Genomic DNA, 17,816 nt, shown 5'->3' on the forward strand with positions numbered 1-17,816 from the left:
CGTGCGGCGAGGCCCCGGGGCCGCCCCCCTCCCCCGCTCCCCCGGGGCCGGGCCGCGGGCCGCGCGGGACACAAAGGACGGCCGGCGCGTCCGGAGCCTCGCCGCGCTCGGGCCTCGGCGCCGCCGCCGCTCGCCGCGCAGCCGCCCAGGAGCGGGCGGGGGGGGGGGAGGCTGCGCGTCCGGCGCGGCCCGGCTCTGACCTGCCGCCCCCTGGCGGCCGCGCGTGGACCCGCAGGCCCGCTCGCCCCCTTGTGCGACATGTGCTGCCGGCCCCGGGCTCCATGAGCGTGGCGGGCGGGCACTTGGCAGGGTCGGGTGCTCCCGTCCGGTGTGTTCTCTTGATAAGCCGGCGTGGAGGGGAGAGAACTGGAGAGAGACGGGTGGGCTCGTGGCTTTCATGGGACCGCAGGGAAGAGAACTAGCAGCGTGCCACGAGGCTCCCAGCAGCAGTTGGGGAAACAAGTCTTTATCCCGGCTTGCAGCCACGAGGTCTTGATTGGGGGAGGGGTGGGGAAGAATAGTCCCTCGCTTGCTCTTTTCCTCTGGCTTGCACTGTACGGTAGAGTTCAGGGTCGATGCTGGTCGTATCCCAGTAATTCTGGAGCACATTAGTGCGTGCACGGATCAGAATCTTGGTGATTTTTTCAACTTTATTCCCTTATACCTCCTATCCACCCCCGACGTTGCTGGCCTGGCCCGGCCCTGTTGTCCTTGGTTTGGCAAGTGGATGGGAGTGCCCTTTAGGAAGGTTAGAAGAAAGCAAATTGGAACAGGTTTTAGAAAGTGGTAGCAATTTTGAGTAAATGTGCTTACCCTTTCTCTGTCTTCACCCCCACCCCCACCCTAGTCATACACGTGGACCTAGCTAGCAGCACCAGAAGCTGTGCCCAGGGATACTTGCTGAGAAGGAAGTTTGCCTGAGTGGGTAAGTATAGCTAAACTTCTATAAACACATTTGTTCTTGCTTTTGTCTTTGAGATTTTACAACAGGTGTGGGCCGTTAAAGCATTCTTGTGTTTTGGATTTTGTCAATTTCTCCGATATTAAGTATAGGTGACCTAGGTTTTAATGCAGTATATCTGCAGTGGTCTTTGGAAACTTGTTTCCAAAATAGTTGTAGACCCTTTAAGTTGGACTGATGAAGTAGATCTAAGTTGGGGAGATACATAAAATTTAAAACTGTACACTGTGTGACTGACAAACATGAAAATGATTAGGTGATAATCATATTAATCGTTTTATCAAGTATATGCCATTATGGAGGACAGAAGAAAAGGGATTGCTGCTTCCTGGATCTGAAGTTTCCCTCTACAGGTAGTATGAGTCAAACAGCTGCCCTGCTGATAACACTTTTTTCTTTATGTATGCTATGATTTTGTGTGTGGGTTTGGGAAAGCCCAGTGCACCGGAGAGCCAACATTCTAAGAGGTGCTGCTTGTATTCCTTTGAAGAATGCTGTTTTTAAGGCTTAAATATATTCAATTTGGAACTTGTGGCTTTTAGATGATTTTTCTCCTGTTTTGGTTTAAGCTGAAATTTGCCACAGCTTTTAGAGCTTTGGGCTTGTTGCTTTGTCTAATTATTTATTTCAAATTTAGCAGGAACTTAAAGAGAGCATCAACCTTGTGAAACTGAAGATTGTGACCAGTCAGAATAATGTCAAAGTGCTTACAGTGCAGGTAGTGACATGGACATCTACTGCAGTGAAGGCACTTGTAGCATTATGGTGACAGCTGCCTCGGGAGCCACGGTGGGCTGCGAGCCGCGGTGAGGGCCTGCTGCTGCTGAGTGCTTTTTGTTCTAAGGTGCATCTAGTGCAGATAGTGAAGTAGACGAGCATCTACTGCCCTAAGTGCTCCTTCTGGCATAAGAAGTTATGTCTTCATCCGAGCCGAGCAAGCGTGTAGGGTCTTCACAGCTCTTGTTTGCAGCCCTCCGTCAGTTTTGCGTAGCTGCACTACAAGAAGCATGTAGCTGTGCAAATCTATGCAAAGCTGACGGCGGCCTGTGTTTACTTCAAGTGCTCGTTGTGTCTCTGTTCTTTAACTAACTGTGCTTTTACTGCGGCGTAGAGCCCGCGAGCTGTGTCTGCGACAGCTTCCGCGGCACTAAAGTGCTTATAGTGCAGGTAGTGGCCACTATCTACTGCACTAGGAGCACTTGCAGTGCCGCCAGCTGCAGAGCCCCAGCCCCGGCCACCGCCCAGCCAAGCCGCCGGTCCCTGAGCACCGCTCTATGGTTAGTTTTGCAGCTTTGCATCCAGCTGTGTAATACTCTGCTGTGCAAATCCATGCAAAACTGACTGTGGTGGTGAAAAGTCTGTAGAGAAGTGAGGGAAAATCAAACCCCTTTCTGCACAGGTTGGGACTTGTCGCAATGCTGTGTTTCTGTATGGTATTGCACTTGTCCCGGCCTGTTGAGTTTGGTGGGGATTGTGACCAGAAGATGTGAAAATTAAATATTGCTGAAGATGCCGTTTTCTACTGTAAAAAAATATATATATATATATACTCAAGAAATGGAATGTATGAACACTTTTTGTAACACATTGCGTTCATTAGTGTAAAACAGGATTTTTAATTGAAATTCAGTTTGTCTTGCTGTCGTTTCGCTTTTGGGTTTGCATGCTAGACTTCCTAGGTATTACAGTATGGTAAAAGTTAAAATGTGCCCTGGTATGTGCCCAGGTTCACTCAGAACCTGGTATGAGTCCAGGCTTATTTTACTCAAACCCTTATTCAACTGTGACTAACAGGAGTTGAGAAAATTGCTTTCTTTGGATGCCTGTATAAAAAGGGTTTTTCTTTTATTAAAGCATGACGTTTAGGGTGAGGTATTTCCTAAATGTATGAGTTCTTCGTGGCAGCGGTTAACAGGTAGTAGCTTCCACTCTGTTGTTAATGGGTGAACCCTTTAAGTCAGAATTACACTCAGACCGTTCTTAGCCAGTGACCCCTGAAAAGGGAGAGCGCGTTTGAGGGAAAGATGACAAGCGGGTGAGAAATGGAGCGACAGGTATGCAAACACTCCCCTGGTGCCCCAGGAGTGTGTTACAATCTGAAAAAGTCTCTCTTCAAGTTTGCAGTTAGTGTTCATGATAGAGTGTATATATATAGTTCCCTCTAGATTTGGTGTTCCAAGCTGTGAGAATAGATGTCAAAAATCAGCTCTAAGCTGATAGTATTTAAGCAATTATATCTATCACTTTGAGAAAAGGATTATTTTTATTAAATTGTCATAGCCTTTGTAGTCAGCTCATCTACAAACCTAAATTTCCCATCTCCTGTGTTCTTTTTACAAGAAATGTAAGAAGCTTAGTATTGGATCCCTGGGCAGCAAGGTAAGATTTCACAGATCTGGAATTGATTGTAAGTGGTCAGAATTAAAGTGGAAGTGCAATCATTTTTACCTGAGTTCTTGAACCTTTTGGCTTTTAGATGATCAGTGAAAAAAGATTCCTTTGAAATGACAAGTTCTATAATGTCAACATGACACATGTTCTCTATAAAGGAAAGGAAAATCTGTCAAATGTTTGTGTTAAAACTTTTTGAATGTGTTTATCCTTTAACGTAGGAAGCCTGCTAGGTGCTTTTAGGTATAAGTTTAAAATTAGTAGGGTCTTAGCATCATGGAGCATTGAGGCTGTAGTTAGTGGTTGTGCTCAGAAGGTTTTGACCTTGAATTTTGAGATTTAATTCTAGTGAGTAAGGTGATAAAATGTTTTGTTGGGAGCCAGGCACTAATGTGGGGTTTTTCAGCAATTTTCTTTTCTCCCTTTCTTAAGTTTGGTTGAGTAGATGGGGGACTAGTTGTTTATGTTATCTCAGAATTCTATATGGAAGAACAGCTTCGGTCTCTTACACTTTTGATCTTGTGGTAGCTTAGGCATTGAATAGTTCTTAAATTCATCCTATATTGATAAGGAAGCACTATTTATTACTAAGATGTTGAGGCTTTACAAAGTGTTGGTTTTACTAAAAGCCCTTAAGATGTTTTAACAGGCAAACCTAAGCACAGAAAGCCAGCTGGAGTTTCCCTGTGTGTTTTGAAGAGTCAGTCCTACATAATTCCTGACACAGTGCAACCTGCAGCTGCCTGGAGAGAGAACAATTCAAAGTCACTAAAGTCTGTTGTTTATATAATGAAATTCTGTTCTGTAACTGATAACATTATGGAGCTTGTCTGGCTATAGGGGAGTCTCTGCTAACGGTGGGAACAGCTTGGTGGGCAGTGTCCATTCTGGGTGTGTAAGTTGCAGTAGGCATGCCTCCTTACGACTTCCCGATTCTTTTGTATAGAGGCAACTGCTTTGCTCTGCACACTTGGTGAGGGTAAATGACTTACAATGTATTGCCCGTTGTATTGGACCTATTCAGGAAGTAGGCCCAATGATTTTAAAGTACAGGGAGATTATTGACAAAGGTTTTAGTGGTATTGTAAGGTACCTGGTTAATGTGGTTACAGACTCGGGAGTGCTGTTCAAATTGTTTTAGTGTTAATAAATACTGCGTTTGAACATTTTATGTACATAATGATCATGTCAAAATAAAATTATCTTGTAGCACCAGTGGTGATCTTGTATTTTTTTTTTCTTCCCTATAAGTGGTCCAAACATACTTCCCTATTGAGGGCATGGGGGCGACCCGTCGTCTTATTTAACAGTTTAGTTTTTATGGCTTTTGTCTTAATTTTAAAGGTGAAAGGAAATGTGAAAGGTTAATTGTACCCAGATTTAAAGCTTCAGAATAAGGCAGGTTAGAGGACCTTTCAAATAGATTCAGAAAGGGGTAAATCATGCTTATGTGTCCTTGATTTGGGTTCCCAACATGATTTGGTAGGGAAGTCTCCAGGAACAAATGTCTAGATGATGGCACAAAGAGCCTGTCCTGTTAGCCTTCCTGACTAGGACATTTGTACTTTAGTTGCGTGTATTGATGTGCTGAAGTTAAGACTATAATCAGGAGCCTGCTGTAGTGTTGTGAGTTGTCTGTAGTCTAATGAAGCAGTGTATGCCACTCAAGGGTAAATACACAGTAACAGATTTCTACAAGTCATGATAGGTTAAAATAATAAAGGCCATTTTTGGGAGGTTTTTTTATTTTTGATGGAGTGTGGAGTATTTTGTAAAGTACATGAGTAGAATTGTTAAGTATTGAACATGATTGGGAATGAGTAAACTCATTTTATATTGGGCTTTAAATGTATGCTTCCTAATAATTGACAGGCTATTAGGATTTAATGGTGTGGATGGAATTGTGCTCTTAAACAGGACAGAGGAGGTGGGACTTGAGGTATTTGAGCCCTTTAGGGAGCATTTTCAGTACTCCACTGGTATTATTTCTGACCACAGTGTATAGGTAGGTGCGGTGATAGTGGGATTATGGGCTTGACTAGGGTCCCTAATACTCAAGGGTCTAATGTACAGGTATTTGGGATACTTGAGCTGTGAGTGACAGGATGTTGAGGACTTGTTTTTTTATGTCTGTATAGGTGTTACGACAAATGTGCACAGTACTGAGTTGTCCAAAGTCATGGACCATCAGAACGCTTCCGAGCTTCGAGGCCTAGTCTTTAAATTTGCATGGCGGTAAGAGTAAACAGGCCAGAGTGAGTTCCATTCGCTTTCTCAAGTTTATAGCTCACTGGAGGCTGCAAAATAGGATTGGTTCTTTGTGCATGTGCCAGCCTTTCACAGCTCGAGATAGTAATGCTTGGTCTTCCCCATCACTCAAAGAATTTGAACCTTAATACCGCAAAATTTTAGATGGTACCGCTTTTCTAGTTCCCTTGGCCCCCAACTTAAATCTGTACCATGTTGCTAAAGTTCTGAGGTCCACAATAGTGTCCATTTCTTTGCAGTTTGTGAGCTCTGCTGTTGTGTTTTGTTTGACCACTCCAGTGGGTGTGCACATTGATCCTTAGTTTCTGCCCCTTTGCTCCTTGCGTTTTTAGCCTTTTCGGGCAGTCTCATAAACTTGTACTTACCCAGTCTTGTTTCTTCCTGGTGTATTATGCATGCTGTATCAATAGCTCTGTGAAGGCCTTTTTCACGTAAAGGATATATAGTTCCTGACATGTTAAAAGAATTGGAGGTACTTTTCCAAGCCACACTTGGTGTCTTCACTTTTAAATACAGAATACTTCTTCCCACCTACAGTAATATGTAAACTATGAGCCCAGTGGCTTGAAGATATGGTCCACTGGTGCTTAGTATGTAACGAGTTAGAAGTGCCCATGCATTCATGCTGCAAGAATGAAGCGCCAGGGGCGGTTAACTAATACATGCATGACTCAGTGAAGCACATTGTCTTGAGGCACACGGATACCTCTGACTCAAGTAGTACAAACTTATATTTTGTTAGCAAAAAAACTAATGATCAGAAAATGCAGTGATTAACTACTGGAAATGACTGGACAAATAGAATTTTCTGGGGACCTTAGCAAACATGCTTCGTTGCCTGGTGAACTAAGACTTGATGTGAAATATTTTAGTGATTGGTTCTTTCAAACCTGTGTTTAGGGACTCAACATTGTGGGTTTTGGTTTGATTGGTGGGTGGGAGGGGGCAGTTTTCTACAGTGTACTTTGTTGTTCCCTGACCTCCTCCCAGACCCAGACCAAATTTATCTATAGTCTCTTTTGTGCTGCCCCTAAAATGAGTGCAATCATCCACTGGAGCACAATCACCCTCTCAGAAGGCATAACCTTAAAACCGACCACTCTAGAAGCCAGTCCATAGCTCCTCAGTTTGGGGTTGAAACACCACTTACCCATCCAGAGCTGGGGAAGGAAGTGGGAGTGAAGGCTCAGCTGGGCAACGTAAGAAGTTCTAGGGCTGCGTGAAGCCCAGTTGGGTTTGTGTGTGTTTGTTTGTTTTTGGTGGTTTTGTGCTTTGGTTATTGTTAGGTGTGTCAATGCAAGTTAAAACTAGAAATCTTTCTATGTAGGGTCTCCTCCAAACAGACCAGGAACATAGATGGCTACATTGTTTTAGTGCCTTGAGCTCTTAGCACCTAGTCAGAAAGCAATACATTTAATTTTCTGTGGTTTTGGAGGTGGATATGTGAAGAAGTTCTCTCAGATTACAGAATTTTGGCAAATGATTTTTCTTGGAGCTGTGAATACCTTTGTGTATTTAACAGTAGTTTATGGGCCCCTGTAATGTGTAAGCTCCAGTTGCAGCCTGCCCTTCTAAGTTAGGATAGCTACCTTGGCTGAGGCAGAGAATACCTTGACAAAGTTGTTTGGATAGTTAAGAGGTTAGAAATCAGGGGCTCATGGAAATGGACCTTTATGAGCTGCAGTCCTCCAAAGTTTTTGTTGAGTTTGTTTTTTGAGGGAGGGAAGGGAAAGCATTTAGGTAGGGACCTCTAAGCACAGCTTACACATCAGCCTGCAGTGAGCTGCACCCACCCTTAGTGTGACTAGCTACTGCTTACTGGTCTCGAACATTAGAAGGTCTCTGCTATGCTACCATATCTAGCCAACCTGTTACATTTTAGAGAAAGCATTTAGTAGAACAGATTTAGAGTCTTCGATCCATTGCATTTCACATTGTTCCTGCATTGGGTTATCATAACGAGTTTAAGACCACTGAGACAGTAGTCTTGGAGAGGACTAGATTGAGGGCATTAAAGGGAGCTGTCCTGAAGCTCTAGGGCACATAGAGTCTCAGTCTCCACTTTGACTCTACAGACTCCCGTTTCTTGGCTTCGCCTTCAAAGCCAGTAATAGCCGTTGGAATTCTAACATCTATTTCTTCTACCCTCTTTCACTTCAAGGACCCTTGTAATGATGTGTTCTTCCAGATACTCTGCTTTTTAGGGCCAGTCAGCCTTGGTTCCGTTTGTTTCCTTAATAAACCTTTGCTCTGTGACATATACTTGCCTGCCACAGTCTCCTTTTATCTTCTCTTGGAATTATGCTGATTTTAAATGTGCTTATAGTCCTAGGTGTTTGAAACTCCTCAGGATAAGAATACTATTTGAAGAAGGGGAAGAGGAGCAAAGAATACTCATGAAAAGTTTTCCTTAGCAGTACCGTCTTACAGTGACAGAAGAGAAAATGTTTGTTAACAGCCTGAGTAGACAGTTGCCATTGGGTAAAAGGAAGATTTGCTGAAGTGAAAAGGGCTCCAGAATAGGGAAGTGATGGAATAGAAATATGTGTTAGCCATTAGCACATGTACACATTAAATAATTGTTCTGTAGAATATGAAAAGAGATAACCATAAGGGTTTAAAATTAGGGAGTGCCTGCAAACAGGGACATGAGCCTTTGTAGGCAAGTTGAAAATTAATAACAATTTTTATTCTTCTTTAAGAGTACTAAAAGCACCAGGTGCTGGTAGTAGTAGTGGTGGCAGTGCACACGTTTAATCCTCACACTTGGGAGGCAGAGACAGGCAGATCTCTGAGTTCGAGGGCAGCCTGGTCCCCAGACCATGTTCCAAGACAGCCAGGGCTACACAGAGGAAACCTGTCTCTGAAAAGAAATAAATAAAAGCAGCCACTAATAAAGCAGTATACTTTGAAATCATTTTGGGGAAAAGAACTAACAGTTTATAAAGCAAGAGACAAAGATCTTTGCCTTTTATTTTAAATTAAACACCAATAAGGTTTTGTACAGCTTTTATTTTAAATAAGCTTCATAACATGAAATCATAACTTGATTTAAGTTTGGCCATCAGGAATGTAGGCAGTTACAGAATGTAGGTGAATCTCCCCATTGTCAAAGTGTTCCATTATTAGTGTAATCTTGAAATTTATTGCTATTGTATTTCCATATAGTTCTTCAATGTCTTATCATGCTGATTTGTTTTTTATTGCTTTCCCCTGGTGGTACCAATTCAAGAGTATTTATTTTAGTGAAAGGATAGCAGAAGATACATAAAATAATGTCAGAGGGGCATTCAATATACAGAAGAAAAACTGCATAATTACATGCACTGTACAAGATTGGCATGCATGGCTCAATGGGGCAGGATAGTGGAAACTAGCCTAGTGTGATAGCAACTCTCAGAAGCAGCTACCAAGCCAGGATCTTCCATCCCAGAATTCTGGTGATGTTTGAGACCAGCTTGGGCTGCATACTGAATTCAAGGCCATCTTTGGAACTAGTAACATTGTTGTCTACAAGGTAACAAAATTGAATTCAATTTTTGTTTTTGTTTTTGTTTTTTTCTTTGTTTTCTTAAAGAGGTGGACCAAGGTGGAGCTCCCAGTACCTACAGGGTGGCTCACAACCTTCCATAACTCCTAGGAGATTCATTGCCCTATCTGACATCCTCTGGTACCAGGCTTACACATGCATACATACATACCTATATACATATCAGTATATATGCATATATGTATACATGTAAGCAGAATACATACATAAAACAAAATTTCTAACACTTTTTAAAGGATGATGAGTCCATGACATCAAGACTACTTTTGTGCTGTTACCCAGCATGTCTCCACGGTCTAACCCTTGGTGGCCAACCCTACTAAAGGCTTTGTTTCCTCAAAAGACACTTAATTCTGTGGTAATTCTCTTGCATAAAATCAGAATTAGTATAATGAAGTGTTAATGAACTAAATGGAAGACTTCAACAGTAGGTGCTGCTGGAGTATAGGAAAAAAATGACTAATACGGTAAGTGTTGTGAATATTTGGTGAACATTATGACATAATGGAAGGGGTAGACTTATACACAGGCTAATGTAGCATGCAACACTATAAGAAAATAGATGGATTTTTGATAATTTGACCTTGCTGTGTTAGTTTTACTTAATATGAGGAGCCATCTAATAGAATTAAAAAAGAAAAAAAAGTTAAGCAATACCAAGTGAATCCATTCAGTGATGATTGACATGACATACTGTCAGAATAGTCTTGGTTTTCTTGCTTGTATAGGATTGGGAAACTTTGCTGTACAAGTGCTTGACTTATTTAAAATGATGAAATGTTAGAAAATCAAACTCTAAATAACACATTTTATTCATCTTAAAGACTTCATGTTTTAAAACCTACTATAACATTTTAAACATAGGTTTGTCTCCAAAAGGATGCCATTCACAAGTAATTTTCATTTTTGGATAGAACTATTACTTTGATTTCATTTAGTTTTATAAAAAAAAAAATTAAGGGACAGCAATACATTTAGAAACCATATAATTCAACCTTAAATTATAGGGTTCTGACACACATAATGATAGGGTCTAGAAAAAGGAAACACTGATTAACCTGGGGGGGAGGGGGGGAGAAAATACCAGAAAAATGGAAGAATCATATTTTGATAGCTCAGTGAGGTTACGTATGCTTTAGCAATTTAATGAATATATTCTGCAATGGGATTATTTAAACAGCTGTCAATGACAACTATAACCTTTGTCATTTAAGAAAACAATGGTAGGTAACCATAGCACATGATGCTGGATGCTAAGGGCAATTCTGATATTAATAACTGACGTTTACACATTAACCCTGTTGGAACACAGTTCCTAAGTGCTGCTGACGCTATTTCCTAAATTCATCAAATAATTGGGAGAAGTCTGAGGAAATCAATCTCTATTAAATAGTTAACCATAAGGCATATTTGTCTTAGCAAACAAAATGCTTTCAAAATGTTCCACTTTTGAAACTGCTTGAATCTTTTATGTTGACCCAGTGACTTTGTTTGCAAAGGTTAACTGAAGTGGAGTTAAGCAATTGTTTGGCACGTTTGAACACTGTAAATGATCGTACAGGATAAAATGAATAAAGTGAATTTTTAAAAGTTAATGAACAGCAGAACTTTTCTCTCCCTAGATTGTTGGGAGTATTTCAGAAGTTCCAAGTTATGTGCCCACTTGTTTTAGTTTTCATTATCCATGTGCATTTTCTGTGTGTCTCCCCTTCACCTCTTTTTATTTTTCTTCCCGCTCTCTTTTTATAGCATCTGCATTCAGTGTTGATATACGTACCATTAAAGATTTTTCTAGTAATTATTAACACGAGTTATACAATTTTAAGTATTTGTGGACTTATAAAGTACTAAGAATAATTTTAATTTTTATTTAGCCATTTTATATTCCTATGGAGATCTCAGAGACCAAAAGTAAATAGTATATTTTGATATGAGCAGTGAAGGCCAAGTTCATACTACCTGGGCATATACACCACCTGAACTATCTATAGGATCATAACTCTAATTAGTATTTCAAGTTTTATAAGTCATCTCAATTTAAAAACCCCTAGTGTTTGCAAGTTGTCTACTCTTGTCTTGAAGCTACCTTCTTCTAAAAACTAAATAAAGACCTTTTAAAGACTTGTGATGTCATGAACCCACACCTGAGGAGTACACTGACAATGTATGTAGCAATATATTTGGAGCATTTTCCTCTTTCTGTCATCTTTCTCCCAGTTTGACATAATGTCGTTTTGTAAAGAAAAACACAAGAAACAAGACATAATAAGTTATGTCATCTACAGCTCGATGACTAGCATGAAGAAAACTGCTTTCTGCCTTTAGTACCTACATGTATCCAAGAGATTAGGCATAGAAGACAATAAATATTTGTAAAACTTGTGACTAAAATTCTATGTGAAAGACTTGGGGGAAAAGATGGAAGGACCTGAAGGGGACAGGAACCTCACAAGAAGACCAACAGAAACAACTATTCCAGGCCCACAGGCCTTGCAGACACTGAGACATCAGCTAAGGAACATGCATGGTTTGGACCTAGGGCCCCCTGCATAGATGTAACCGATGGGCAGCTTGGTCTTCGTATGGGCTGCCTGGTGAATGGAGGGGTTCTGTTTCTAACATGGACTTGCTTGCTTTTGGACCACTTCCCCTTGCCTGGCCTCAGTGGATGAGGATGCGATTTGATGATTGATAACAGGCTGGGGTGGAGGAAGAGGTAAATAAAAAATTGAAAATAAAAATCATTTTCAAAAAATATCTGGGACAGAGTGCAGAGAATCATATAAAAGAAGGGGGAGTTAGTAAGTCCTGGAGAGGACAGGAGCTCCACAAGGAGAGCAACAGAACCTATGATACTCCAAGGACCATTCATGGATATAACCTAGAACCCCTGCTCAGATGTAGCCCATGGCATCTCAATATCCAAGTGGGTTCCCTAGTTAGGAGAACAGGGACTGTCTCTGACATGAACTCCGTGGCTGGCTCTTTGACCACCACCCTTCTGAGGGAGGAGCAGCCTTGCTAGGCAACAGAGGAGGACATTGCAGCCAGTCTGATGAGGCCTGATAAGCTAGGGTCAGATGGAAGGGGAGGGGCATGGGAGGAGATGAGGGAGGGTGGGATTGGGAGGGAATGAGAGAGGGGGCTACGGCCCTCTCTCATTAAGTGAATAAAATGTACTTAATGTAAAATAAAAATTTAATTTAAAAAAATCTGTATTGAATGGTGGTTTGAATGGGGATGGCCCCTGTGGGCCATTATGTTAGTGGCTGCTTGGGGAGGATTGGGAGATGTGATCTTGCTGGAAGCATCTCTTCTCTGAATCCTGCTAATGGGTCCAGATGTGCATTCTTAGCTATTCCTGCTGTCATCCCTTCGTTCTGCCAGCAAGAACTCTAATCTTACGAAACAGGAAGCCCAACTAAACACTTTCTTTTTTAAGTTGCCTTGGTTATGGCATTTTGTTACATCTAATCCAAATGGGTGAGAAAATTAGATGATATAAAAAAAAAAGTCTATTGCACCTCCTTGAGTACATTGACCCATCAACAAAGATATAACTGTTCTTGGCAGAAACAATGGACAACCAATCATCTGCGACAAAACTTCAAGGGAGCACAATGTCAGTGTGGTGGCCTAGAAACTTGAGTGGCTATTTATAATCAATGTACTTTTCAGTGGCTTGAATAATTTATTCTTTCACCCTTTACATAGGACTTGTGTTCTATCAACTCTATTTAAAATTATTTAGTTAGAGTAGCTAACCTGTTAAGCATCAAGAAATCCATTTAATCCTAACACAAACTAGATCATTGCTATGCTAAGTTTTTCTATATTAAGGATGAAGAAACTGAGGCAGATATGCACGTGACCCTAGTTTATGGGGTGACATGAGCCAGAATATAATTCTAGAATGTCTATAGCAGTGGTTCTCAATCTTCCTAATGCAGTGACCCTTTAATGAAGTTCCACCTCCCAGGTGGCTGGGTGTGACCCACCAGTTGAGAACCACTGGCTAAGGGATACTTTGCCCTGAAGAGAAGACTTAACGTACACAAGAGGGCACCAGAAATATAGTGGCTGGCTCTTTGACCACCCTTCCTGAGGGAGGAGCAGCCTTGTGAGGCCACAGAGGAGGACATTGCAGCCAGTCCTGATGAGATCTCATAAGCTAGGGTCAGATGGAAGGGGAGTTGAACCTCCCTAGAGAGGGGCATGGGAGGAGATGACAGAGGGAGGGTGGGATTGGGAGGGAATGAGGGAAGGGGCTACAGCTGGGATATAAAGTGAACAAAATAATTAATGTAAAAAAATAAAAATTTAAAAAAATTAAAAGAAACGTAATAGCAGAACAGTTAACTGAAATGTCTAAGAAAAGAACAAAATAAGAGGGATTAATAAATATCATTCAATAGCAACTCTCAATAGTTCTAAATCTCTAGCAAAAAGATTCAGACAGACTTGCTGGCATACTTTTTATAAACTATGTTTCTTATATCTCTTTCTCCCTACCCCAATCCTTTTCAACACCCCAACACCAGGTAAAAGAGAAAAGGGGTTAGTGAGAGAGGGGGAGTAGCACTCTTAGCTGCTTCCCAATGGTTAGGGTCATCAGTATCCTTGGAACCTGTGCAATCCTTGTTTCAGGAGATCTGTTACTTATCTCACTGCATCAACAGCAACAGGAGTAGAGGGGAAGCAGCAGCAGCCTTGTTCTTTCTCGGAACTCCTCCACACTCACTGGGCTCTGGCATTTATTCTCTTTCCAGAGTCCTCAGATTTAAACTACCAGCAGCTGGCAAAGAGCATCTCAAAGAGTCTGCATGAAGCAAATAGTTTGCTGCTGTGGACTATCAGAATCAGTCCCATACCCCACCCTTGGGGATAAAACAAAAACATGTTTATATCTACAACATAGACTGGATTAGAAAGCAAGCTCCATCATTGTCTCCACAAAACACTTCACTATCAACAATAGATACCGCATTAAGGTAAAAGGGTAGTAGAAAGTATTCCCAGCAAATGGAACAAAGAAACAAGCAGTTGTAACTATTGTAATAGCTGAAAACATAGATTTAAAACCACAAACTAATCAGAAGTGATAGAGAAGGACACTTCAATAAAGGAAATTTCCATCAAGAAGAAATTAAAATTCTAAACAGGGACACCCATAAAAAAACATAATTAAATTTAAAAATCACAGATTGACCCCAAGTTGATAGTAACTTCACCACCAATACACTCACCAAGGTGGACCATGAAGACAAAAACTAAATAGAGAAACTCAGATATATCAAATAGACCCCAACAGACTGTCTTGGTCACCAGTCTGTTGCTAAGAAGAGACACCATGACATGGCAACGCTAATAAAGGAAAGCCTTTAGATTGGAACTTGCTAACAGATTCAGAGTTAGTCCATTATCATCATGGTGAAGAGCATGGCAGTATATAAGCAGACATGGTACTGGATGTATAGCTGAGGGCTCTACCTCTGGATCCCTATGGAGCAGGAATAGAGAAAACCACTGGGCCAGGCTTGGATCCTTGAAACCTCAAATCCTACCTCCAGTGACACACTTCCTCTACACATCCTTATCGCTTTTAAGTATCACTATTCCCTAATGACCAAGTATGACCAAATATATGAGCATATGAGGTTCATTCCTATTCAAACACCATACCACCCAAACACTATAGAACATACTTTTTTTTTCTCAGAAGTTCATGGGACTTTCTCCAGAATTGAACATAATCAGGAAATAAAGTAAGTCTCAACAAATTCATGAAAATTGAAATTACATCCCTCATTCTACGTGACCACAAAGGAATAAAACTGAATACCAGAAGCATCAGAAAGTACACAAACTCATACAAGTGGAACAGTGCATCCCTAATGGAAAAGTGAGTCAAGGGAGAAACTAAGAAGGAAATTAAAATTTTCTCGAATTGAATGATAATGAAGGCAACATATCAAAATCTATAGGACACAATGAAATCAATTTTTAGAGAATAGTTAATAGCACTCAGTACCTACATGGAAAAACTGGAAAGATTAAGTATTAATATAATGATGCACCTGAAGGCCTTATAAAAACAGGAGCCCAAAATAATAGATATTAAGAAAAAAAAGTCAGAGCTGAAATTAATAAATTAGAACAACAAAAGATAAGAAGCAATGGAACAGAGAATTGAGATATTAAATAAATTAACAAGACTGACAAATCATTACACAAATTAATCAAATAGGAGCTAAGATACAAATTAAAAATAGAGCTGAAAAGGGAAACATCAAAGGGATACTGCAGAATTCAGAAAATCATAAAGACCTACTTAAAAAAATCTATACATCACTGTACTTGAAAATTTAAAAGAAATGGAGAACTTCTAGATACATATGACCTACTAAAATTAAATCAAGATGAGATAATGCCAGAAATTTAAAATTGCCCCTCAAAAATCCAAACCACACCAAACCAAACCAAAACCCCAGGCACAGATACCATCACATAATTCTACCAAATCTGCAAGAAGAACAAATGCCAATATTAAAATAATTTTGCAAAATAGAAACCAAAGGAACATTCCTAAGTTCTTTTTATATTGTGAAGTCACTATTACCCTCATATTAAAACAACACAAAGATTTTTTAAAAAAAAAATAAAAAGGAAATTATAGGTCAGTTCAATCCCTTATAAACAGAGATGCAAAAGTTTTCAATAAAATGCGAGCAAATCAAATACAAGAATACATAAAAAGATTATCCACCAGAACCAAGTTTGCTTCATCCAAGAAATGCAAGATATATATATATATATATATATATATATATATATATATATATCCCAATGGCAAAAACATACTAAAAGACAAACCACGTGATCATCTCATCAGATGCAGAGAAGGCCTTTGACAAATTCAACATCCCTTCATGATAAAAGCCCTGGAGAGATAAAAGCCCTTGCATTCCTGACAAAGTGCATGTTTCAACATAATAAAAGCAATTTATAACAACCAACAGACAGCATCATTGTAAATGAAGAAAAATTAAAGTCATTTCCTCCAAATCAGGAACAACACGAGGATATCCACTTTCTCCATTTCTGTTCAATATAGTACTTACAGTCTTAGCTAGAGCAATAAGACAACTGAAGGAGACAAAGTAGGAAAGGAAGAAGTCAAATTATCTATATTTGCAGATAACACAATTTTGTCTAAAAGGATCCTAAATAAGTCTGCCAGAAAACTTCTATAGCAAAAAACAAACAAACAGACAAAAACCAAAAACAACAACAAAAAACTTGAGGAAAGTAGTTAGATTACAAAAAAATAACACACAAATATCAATAGCCTTCCTATATTAAAGAAAGAAATCAGAGAAACAATCCATTTAGACTAATCTCGAAAAAGATATCTTTTGTATGCAAATTTCATGATGTCCTTGTTTTTAACAGGAAAGTATATTCCATTGGGTAAATGTACCACAATTTCTTTATCCATTCTTCGGTTGAGGGACATCTAGATTGTTTTCAGTTTCTGGCTATTAGGAATAAAGCTGCTATAAGCATAGCTGAGCAAGTGTCCTTGTGATATGGTGGAGCAACTTTTGGGCATATGCCCAGGAGTGGTATAGCTGGTTCTTGAGGTAGAGCTATTCCCAATTTTCTGAGAAACTGTTGGATTGATTTCCAAAAGTTGAAAAAGTTGGTACAGTGGTTGTACAATCATCCTCAGTGAGGTATCCCAGACCCAGAAAGACACACATAGTATGTACTCATGAGTGTATATTAGGCATAGAGTACAGGACAGCCATCCTTTAATTTACAAACCTAAAGAAGCTACAAGGAGAGAGGGAGGGAGCAAGGGCTGGAGAGATAGCTCAGAGGTTAAGAGCGCTGTCTGCTCTTCCGGAGGTCCTGAGTTCAATTCCCAGCAACCACATGGTGACTCACAACCATCCATAATGAGATCTGGTGCCCTTTTCTGGTGTTGAGGTCTATATGCAGACCGAACATTGTATAAATAATAAACAAATAAATAAATGTTAAACAAGGAGGGTCCAAGGAAGGATGTTTGACTCTCACTCGCTGTAGTTGGAGGGAGGGAAGGAGGAAACTGGGTGAGAGAAGGAGTGGGGAGGAAACCGTTGGGGATCTGAAGTGGGGACCTGAGGGAGCTGGGAGAGAGAATCAGTGCACCTGGGGACATCTCTTGGACAAGCACAGACCTGAAGCTCCCGGAAGTCAATGGGGGTAGCTGAGACTCCTAGCAGCAGGAGTTAAGGAACCTGAAATGGTCACCCTGTGTACCAGGCAAGACTTCCAATGGAGTGAGTGGGACCCACCCACAAAACCTTCGAAACAAAATTTTTTTTCTGCCTACAAGGAATTTTTTCTGCACACAGGAATAATGATGGTGCAAAGATTGAGGGAATGGCCAACCAATGACTGGTCCAATTTAAGACACACCCCAGGTGAGAGAGCCAATTCTTGACACTATTAATGATATGCTTGCGGACAAAGAGCCTAGCCTAACTGTCTTCTGGGAGGCTCCACCCAGCAGCTGAAGGAAACAGATGCAGAGACCCACAGCCAAACAATAGCCAGAGCTCAGGAAGTGTTGTGGTATGTATATGCGGTATGGACAGG

At 40.6% G+C, this 17,816-nt stretch overlaps 1 long non-coding RNA gene across 1 annotated transcript; it reads left to right on the plus strand.

Annotated features, from left to right (window-relative positions):
* Positions 1-246: 246 nt before the first annotated feature.
* Positions 247-4,567, plus strand: LOC132656528 (uncharacterized). The gene is made up of 2 exons (XR_009594306.1): positions 247-925; positions 1,247-4,567. It is a non-coding gene; the product is annotated as an uncharacterized LOC132656528 (long non-coding RNA).
* The last annotated feature ends 13,249 nt before the right edge of the window (positions 4,568-17,816 follow it).

This window comes from Meriones unguiculatus, chromosome 9, assembly GCF_030254825.1.
Source record: "Meriones unguiculatus strain TT.TT164.6M chromosome 9, Bangor_MerUng_6.1, whole genome shotgun sequence".
NCBI classification, from domain to species: Eukaryota; Metazoa; Chordata; class Mammalia; order Rodentia; family Muridae; genus Meriones; species Meriones unguiculatus.